We start from the raw sequence: 7992 nt of genomic DNA, 5'->3' as shown, positions 1-7992 counted from the left end.
TCGTGACTGCAGGAATTCATATTCTTTGGGTCTTTCTGTAAAGTCATGTAGATAGGTTCAAAGGACGTTTCGATTGCAACACAAGCGGTCGTCATCAGGAAAAGGGAAGTTAGCTTACATCAGCATTCAGTCCTTGTTGGACCAAATCTTCAATGATTGCAATGGTGTATTTTTTTTATAATAATACTCCAGTTGTACGTATGTACGTTGAGCTTCTTTCGCACCGTACGATTCATGCAAGTTATATGCAAATGCTGAATTTAGGATAATGGTGAAAACAAGACTTGTAAATCATGATGAGCAAAACTAATGGGGACAATACTTACGAGACATCAGCTCATTGAATCCTCAAACGAATCGCAACCCCAATTTATGATAATTTAATAAATCTTGGGATGGATGGAGATGAACCATCATCAGCCATGAACTAACTACTACTACTGGATGTAGGCCGCCCCAAACTGTTTTCATAATCTTGTCTCGCATAGAAGAATTTATAAATTTTTTAGAATATTCCAGGAATTTAAACCAGCTGTTGTGGGAACCCTGATGTTTTTAAACGAGTGGAGATGTACTTTTAACCACCCCCACGAAATAATATTTGACTTTTAATAGGATCCTTGCTTGGTTTTGCAAACATTGTCAAAGGTTGCTTGAATATGAACGCACTTCCGATTAGCACGCTTGCCTATGTACGGTGCGAAGTTCCACATACATACAGTCCACATTCTTTAACCCCCGCCACGCAACTAGTAAATTTCCACCACTGGCTCAAGGCCACCAATGGAGAAGAGTGCCACCCAGCTACCCCAGCTGCTCATGTGAGCATCAAGACACTCGGACATTGATGGCACTTTGACGTACAGCTGACGCGTATATACAGGTTTTACTTTCCCAGTGGCCTCAGGAAATATAAAGCCCCGCCTTCCCCTGGTGCATCATTAAGCGCCTTTAAATTACTGCTATGAGCAAGCACTTTAATTAAGGGCTTCACAGATGTGAGCAGTCTGCACTGCAGGATAGAAGCAAACCTAAGCCTGCCCTCGTACTTGACCACCGAAGAGGTGGGTGGGATAACAATTACAGAAGCTGCACTTCAACGGGACACAGAGAAAGCGTAATGACATCAAGGCGCCGGCCTGAAGTAATAAACTCACCACTGCACTTGTAGTTTAATGGCGGTGATTGTGCTAAAATAATTGTGTTTGTACGAAGGTAGAATTGCATAATGCTTTTGTGGGAATCTTGATTTGAAGCGAAGGTTAGGCACCCCCTATGGGACTTGTTTATCATGGAAAGACTGAAAATGTGCATTGAGAAGAAAGCAAGGTATGCATCCATTCAGTTAAATAAACCATTGCCCCAAGATGCAGGGTCAGGTTATTAATATGGGGATACACACACCGATGCAAAGGTTATACGGTATGTGTGAACAACATTATTCAGTGATGATCCAATACTTGTTTTCATTCAGTGATCTTAAGTGAGCTTTGTGAGAGTTGAATAACTATTTTTGTAAGAGGCATAGGTAATTTTTAAGCAATCGTATCCAAATTACAATCACTGTACAAAATTACAAAAAACATGCGAGCCTATTAAATGCCGTAATAAAATTTATTCAATTTATTTAATTTTAGTGACTAGCTTCCTTTTTTGCGTAAGTAAGCTCGTAGTTTTTGTTTGTTTGTTGTAAACTGCTGACCCGCTCCTCCTGGACATGTGTGAACAAGAGCTTAATATTTTGATTTAAAGCTTTTGTTTTATTGTTTTATATATATTTTATCATTTTATTGTTTCCCTTCAACGTGACTTTACCGAAAGAACCAAGAATATGAGCTTAATAGCTCATCGGATTCCTCCAAAGTAAATAAAGATTCTGATTCTCATGCATCACACTTTCTAGTATCATATTACAGGGCACGATTCAACAACCAATACGCTGTTTTATTAATGCTTCCCAAGTAGCTTATTTAAATACTGCACTGTTACTCCATGTTTACAGATACTGCTGTGGCCTAATGGTTAGCACTCTTGACCTGTAATCCGGAGGTCACTGGTGCGATTCCATCTCCCAGCGCGACTGTTGAAACAATGGGAATGTTTCTTAAATACCCTCCTCACCGCTGTCCACTAAACAGTGTAAAAGTTAGTCAATAGACAGGTCAGTGTGGTAAAGTAGACCGAATACCATATATAGGGGGCTCTTTAAAGTTTCCTCTAGTGGAGGCCATTATGGCAGCAGCGGTGCGAGCAAAGCAATTGCAGGGCTGAACCTTTGCAATTTTAATGACAAGTTTGGTAAAAAAAATATTTAATATATTTAAGCAAATGGAATTTTTGTTTAAGGTCTCTCAAGCCCTCTTCATCGCCCAGTCTTGAATTGCAAGAATTCATGAAGCTCCTTAAACAAAAACATTTGTAGCATCTCAAAAAATCTGTTTTCATTACTTGAGTTAACATTATGACCAGACTTTATGGAGAACCAAATTATTTTCAAAAGACCTCCAAGCAGGATTGTAATTGATCAAACAAATATTAACCTGCATTAACCGATATAGTCTTCTGCCACAAAAAATTATATTTCTATGTTAGGTTAAGAAACACCTTTCGAATTTAAAAACTATCACCACTAAAAAAGACCTGTATTTATAAAGCTAGACTGTGAATAAAAGAAAACAGTTTGAAATAGCCACAGTGTGTTAAAATCAGATTGAGGACGGCATAATTGTTCATTAACGCCATACAAAACCTTTTGTAAACAAGAAAAACAGTTTTGAATAAGGAAAACAGTGTCTAAATGAACAGATTTGATTGCATAATGTTTCTGCGGGGAGAGTAGAACCGAAGGCGTTTTCTTTTTAACCTGCATCTTCGGGGATGGTATTCTTGGCCAAGATAATAAGCACATTCAATCCTATTAAAAAAGTATGTATGAAATCAGCATTTATGAGTTTTACATTTAACTTTTTATAAGCGAATAGTAAACATGTGCTAAAAGATGGGTGATTCCAAATAGACTGTATTCGTACAAATTATTGTTTTATACAATTTGTCGATGCAATTTAAACACAATTTAACACTCAGAAATTGCACATATGGTAAGCGATGGATGACTCATGCAAATGTAAAGGTCCTGTTTTATTTAGGCGAATTGAAGGAACAAAATGAGATATACAATACAAAATAAGGTGGTAAATATAAGATAATAAATAATCGATTCTTGAATTCAACTACAGACTTAATGACCATGATAACATTTCTAAGGGTGATCCGATTCGTCACATAACAGATAATCTAGTGGCTGTAGGAATTATGACTTCATTCGTATATAAAAAAATGATCTCGTAAAGAAGATCAAATTAATAACTGCAGGTGTCCTGAGTCGTTTTAATAATCGACTATTTGTATTCCCGTATCGTCGGCGTGTAACGATTAACCACCAGTCAGACAGCCAGGAACCCATACCTTACAAGATGAGAGTTTGAAATAGTTTTTGGGTTGAATCTGTAAATCGTGGTTGGCTGAAACCCAGCTTTGATCTCAACCCTGACACCTGCATATTTAGAGTTTGTTTGTTCTCCTCGTGGTCACGTGGATTTTTCTCCAGGTCCTTCGGATTTTCCCTCCACATTTTGAAACATTCATTCAGAGTATTTGGCTGCTATACATTTCCACGTGATAAGCCACTTTGTTACACTATAATTAGTGGCCAGGTTGCTTCTGAAAAGAGCCATATAGCTCATTGGGCCTTACCTGGTAAAATACAAATTTTTAGTTTAGAGCTTCCGAACTCAGGATCTCGGTGGTCTTGGCTAAGTGGAGTGACACAGTAATTGGGGCCCGTAGCTACTTGGCCACCCTCCTCCTCAGTCTATTTTCATTATAGCATGCACCAGAGCATGACATTCCAGTCTAAGTGATCCCTCATGATACTGAGCCTCTGGATGTAATATTGATTGGCCGATTGGACACGGTGTGGAACGTTGGAGACGGGACATCTGACAACATATGTCACATTGTGTAAAAACCGCCAAATGCGTGCTTTAGGGGTCTTTTTCAGCCAACTTATCCCAATGTTGCTATCAGCATCATGTCTAACAATGGCCTGCAAAATGAAATTTTTGACAATCTTTCCAGTGGCTTTTTTATTGCTTCAGTAAGGCGCACGTTCTTAAACGTTTTGCTATGAAAAGGACGTTCATCACATGACGGTCAAAAACGTTATTTGTGCGTTATTCTCGGCGATGCTGGAATTGTTGTGCAGTCATTGTTGGCTGCACAGAGACCGTCAGCTCGCTACAATTGTGAAGCCAGTTTTTCTCACAGGTGCCTACCCAGATTTAAACCCAAGATCTCAGCAGTGCTCTGAGGTCTGACTAATACTTTGACATCTGGCTTTATACTTCAAATTGAAACATCATATCACATATCCAGAAAAAGAGTAAATCTCAAGAAAACCATGCTGAATTCCCTGTATACAGTGAGGGAAAAAAGTATTTGATCCCCTGCTGATTTTGTACGTTTGCCCACTTACAAAGAAATGATCAGTCTATAATTTTAATGTTAGGTTTATTTGAACAGTGAGAGACAGAAAAAAACAAAAAAATCCAGAAAAACGCATGTCAAAAATGTTATAAATTGATTTGCATTTTAATGAGGGAAATAAGTATTTGATCCCCTCTCAATCAGAAAGATTTCTGGCTCCCAGGTGTCTGTTATACAGGTAACGAGCTGAGATTAGGAGCACACTCCTAAAGGGAGTGCTCCTAATCTAAGCTTGTTACCTGTATAAAAGATACCTGTCCACAGAAGCAATCAATCAATCACATTCCAAACTCTCCACCATGGCCAAGACCAAAGAGCTCTCCAAGGATGTCAGGGACAAGATTGTAGACCTACACAAGGCTGGAATGGGCTACAAGGCCATTGCCAAGCAGCTAGGTGAGAAGGTGACAACAGTTGGTGCGATTATTCGCTAATTGAAGAAATACAAAAGAACTGTCAATCGCCCTCGGCCTGGGGCTCCATGCAAGATCTCACCTCGTGAAGTTGCAATGATCATGAGAACGGTGAGGAATCAGCCCAGAACTACACGGGAGGATCTTGTCAATGATCTCAAGGCAGCTGGGACCATAGTCTCCAAGAAAACAATTGGTCACACACTCCGCCGTGAAGGACTGAAATCCTGCAGCGCCCGCAAGGTCCCCCTGCTCAAGAAAGCACATGTACATGTCCGTCTGAAGTTTTCCAATGAACATCTGAATGATTCAGAGGACAACTGGGTGAAAGTGTTATGGTCAGATGAGACCAAAATGGAGCTCTTTGGCATCAACTCAACTCGCCGTGTTTGGAGGAGGAGGAATGCTGCCTATGACCCCAAGAACACCATCCCCACTGTCAAACATGGAGGTGGAAACATTATGCTTTGGGGATGTTTTTCTGCTAAGGGGACAGGACAACTTCACCGCATCAAAGGGACGATGGACGGGGCCATGTACCGTCAAATCTTGCATGAGAACCTCCTTCCCTCAGCTAGGGCATTGAAAATGGGTCGTGGATGGGTATTCCAGCATGACAATGACCCAAAACACACGGCCAAGGCAACAAAGGAGTGGCTCAAGAAGAAGCACATTAAGGTCCTGGAGTGGCCTAGCCAGTCTCCAGACATTAATCCCATAGAAAATTTGTGGAGGGAGCTGAAGGTTCGAGTTGCCAAACGTCAGCCTCGAAACCTAAATGACTTGGAGAAGATCTGCAAAGAGTGGGACAAAATCCCTCCTGAGATGTGTGCAAACCTGGTGGCCAACTACAAGAAACGTCTGATCTCCGTGATTGCCAACAAGGGTTTTGCCACCAAGTACTAAGTCATGTTTTGCAGAGGGGTCAAATACTTATTTCCCTCATTAGAATGCAAATCAATTTATAACATTTTTGACATGCGTTTTTCTGGATTTTTTTGTTGTTATTCTGTCTCTCACTGTTCAAATAAACCTACCATTAAAATTACAGACTGATCATTTGTCAGTGGGCAAACGTACAAAATCAGCAGGGGAACAAATACGTTTTTTCCCTCACTGTAGGAATGAGTTCCATTGTTCCAAATCAACACAGACACATCTAATACTTTGCAGAATTTTCACCTGTCATTGATGGTGGTGGAGTAACCTAAAACCAACCTCAAATTCGACTCGATATCAATTAAATCTGGTATTTCACTCAGCCATGCAATTCTCCCTTATATTTTGAATGTAGCTATGACTCACTTTTAATGAGGAAATCATTTCTTCTGACAAAATTAATTTCCAAAGCCTCGTTCACAAATATATATTGCCTCCTCCCTTTAATCGTTCCCTGACCTAAATCATGGCAGCCTAATACATGATTCAGTATTACAATGTTTTGTTTCCAGAGTAAATAAGAGTTTGGTCAATCATCCTTCTGATATATTGGCTTGTTCTTTTAGCTTTGGGAGTTCCTGATCTGCTCATGATCGTTAAGGAGCTCCACCATGGTGGGCATGTCCAGGTAAAGCTACATGGCTGGGAGTTGGAGTAACTCCCTGTGAAACAAGGATGTCCTCAGGCCAGAACAGTAAGTGACATTGTTTTTCCAATGTGGTTTGGGATTCCCTCCGTAGCTGTACCGGTTGAATTTCCATCTCGTACAGATACATTGGGGAGCTGGTAGATTTCTGGGTGAGGTCTATCGTTGGCTACCTACTGGTTAACCATGTAAGGTGATGATTTGGTAATTGCAGGTCGTGACTGTGCCCCCATTACCACCTCTATTTATTGTTGCCTCATTAAGCCGACCGGAATCTTTGGTGAACTTTCAAACTCGTTATGATTACAATCTCTTTGATGTGGCTAAAATGCCTTACCTGCTTAATATATAAAGTGGGGTTCATTTAAACGTGTTACCTTTGGTGCTTTATCCAATCCTTTTTGACGGGGAAAGGATGGCATTTTCTGTTTTAAACCTGCACACACGTTTCAAAATGTAAAATGTATATATCTCAGGAAACACAGCGGAAAGACGAAGTTCGCAAGAAAATGTTTAAAGCATTTTAAAACATTGACTCCCGAGTTATATTGACATCAAACCAGCAGAGGAAATAAACGTTCTTCTCACCTCATATCACTCAACACATTACCGAAGAACATTGTCTTCAATTTCGTGTGGACGCACACACCATCCCGTGACACTTATCATGAGTACATCTTCGAAGAAGTGGCTGGGTGGTGCAGAAGTCAGAGTGCCTTGCTAGCACCGCTGAGACGCTGGGTTTGAATCCCGGCTGTCACCCGTGATTAAAGCGGGTCCTCAAGAATAGCGAGTCGATCATCTCAGCCAGGTCACCAATGACTGCTGCACACTCACACAAAACCCAATATTACATTTAGTTATATACTTAATTTGGCTACATTACAGCTCTGAGAATGAAATACCAATGGATGGCACAGGTCGTTTCAAAGTGATAAGCTCTACTGTGTGAACTGGAAGTCACATGAAGGGGTCTCAGAGGCAGCTCTGGGATATCTGCTTCTGCAGGTCATTGTAAAGCATGAAGGGATCCAAATTGGATCCTTTGTCTAACATGACACCGATGGCATAGCTGGGATAAGATTGTGGGGAAATGTCAGAAAAGAGTACATCTTAGTAATTTGTGTGGGTGGCAACACCAGACAATCCATAGCTTTATAGACACTGCTGCAAATGTTAAAGAAGTTAGTTACAGTATCGATCAGCAGGTAGTCAAACAGCACCATCTGGTGGCTCCTTCAAAATCACCACTCACCAGAGCGCCACTACATAGTATGACTGCTTGATATAGTTTTCTCTGTATACTGCAGTTGGATAATTGATCACACTATTAAAGCTAAAAGTACGCATTATATATTTATTGTCGTTAAGACAAAAAGAATCAGGGAACAACCAAATTCAAGACACAATATAGCCTTAGGTAAACCGGGCTTTTGGCTGGGCACATTT

The sequence above is a fragment of the Petromyzon marinus genome, chromosome 14, assembly GCF_048934315.1.
Source record: "Petromyzon marinus isolate PM22_M1 ecotype Great Lakes invasive population chromosome 14, UKy_Petmar_22M1.pri1.0, whole genome shotgun sequence".
NCBI classification, from domain to species: Eukaryota; Metazoa; Chordata; class Hyperoartia; order Petromyzontiformes; family Petromyzontidae; genus Petromyzon; species Petromyzon marinus.
This window is presented reverse-complemented; position numbering follows the sequence as displayed.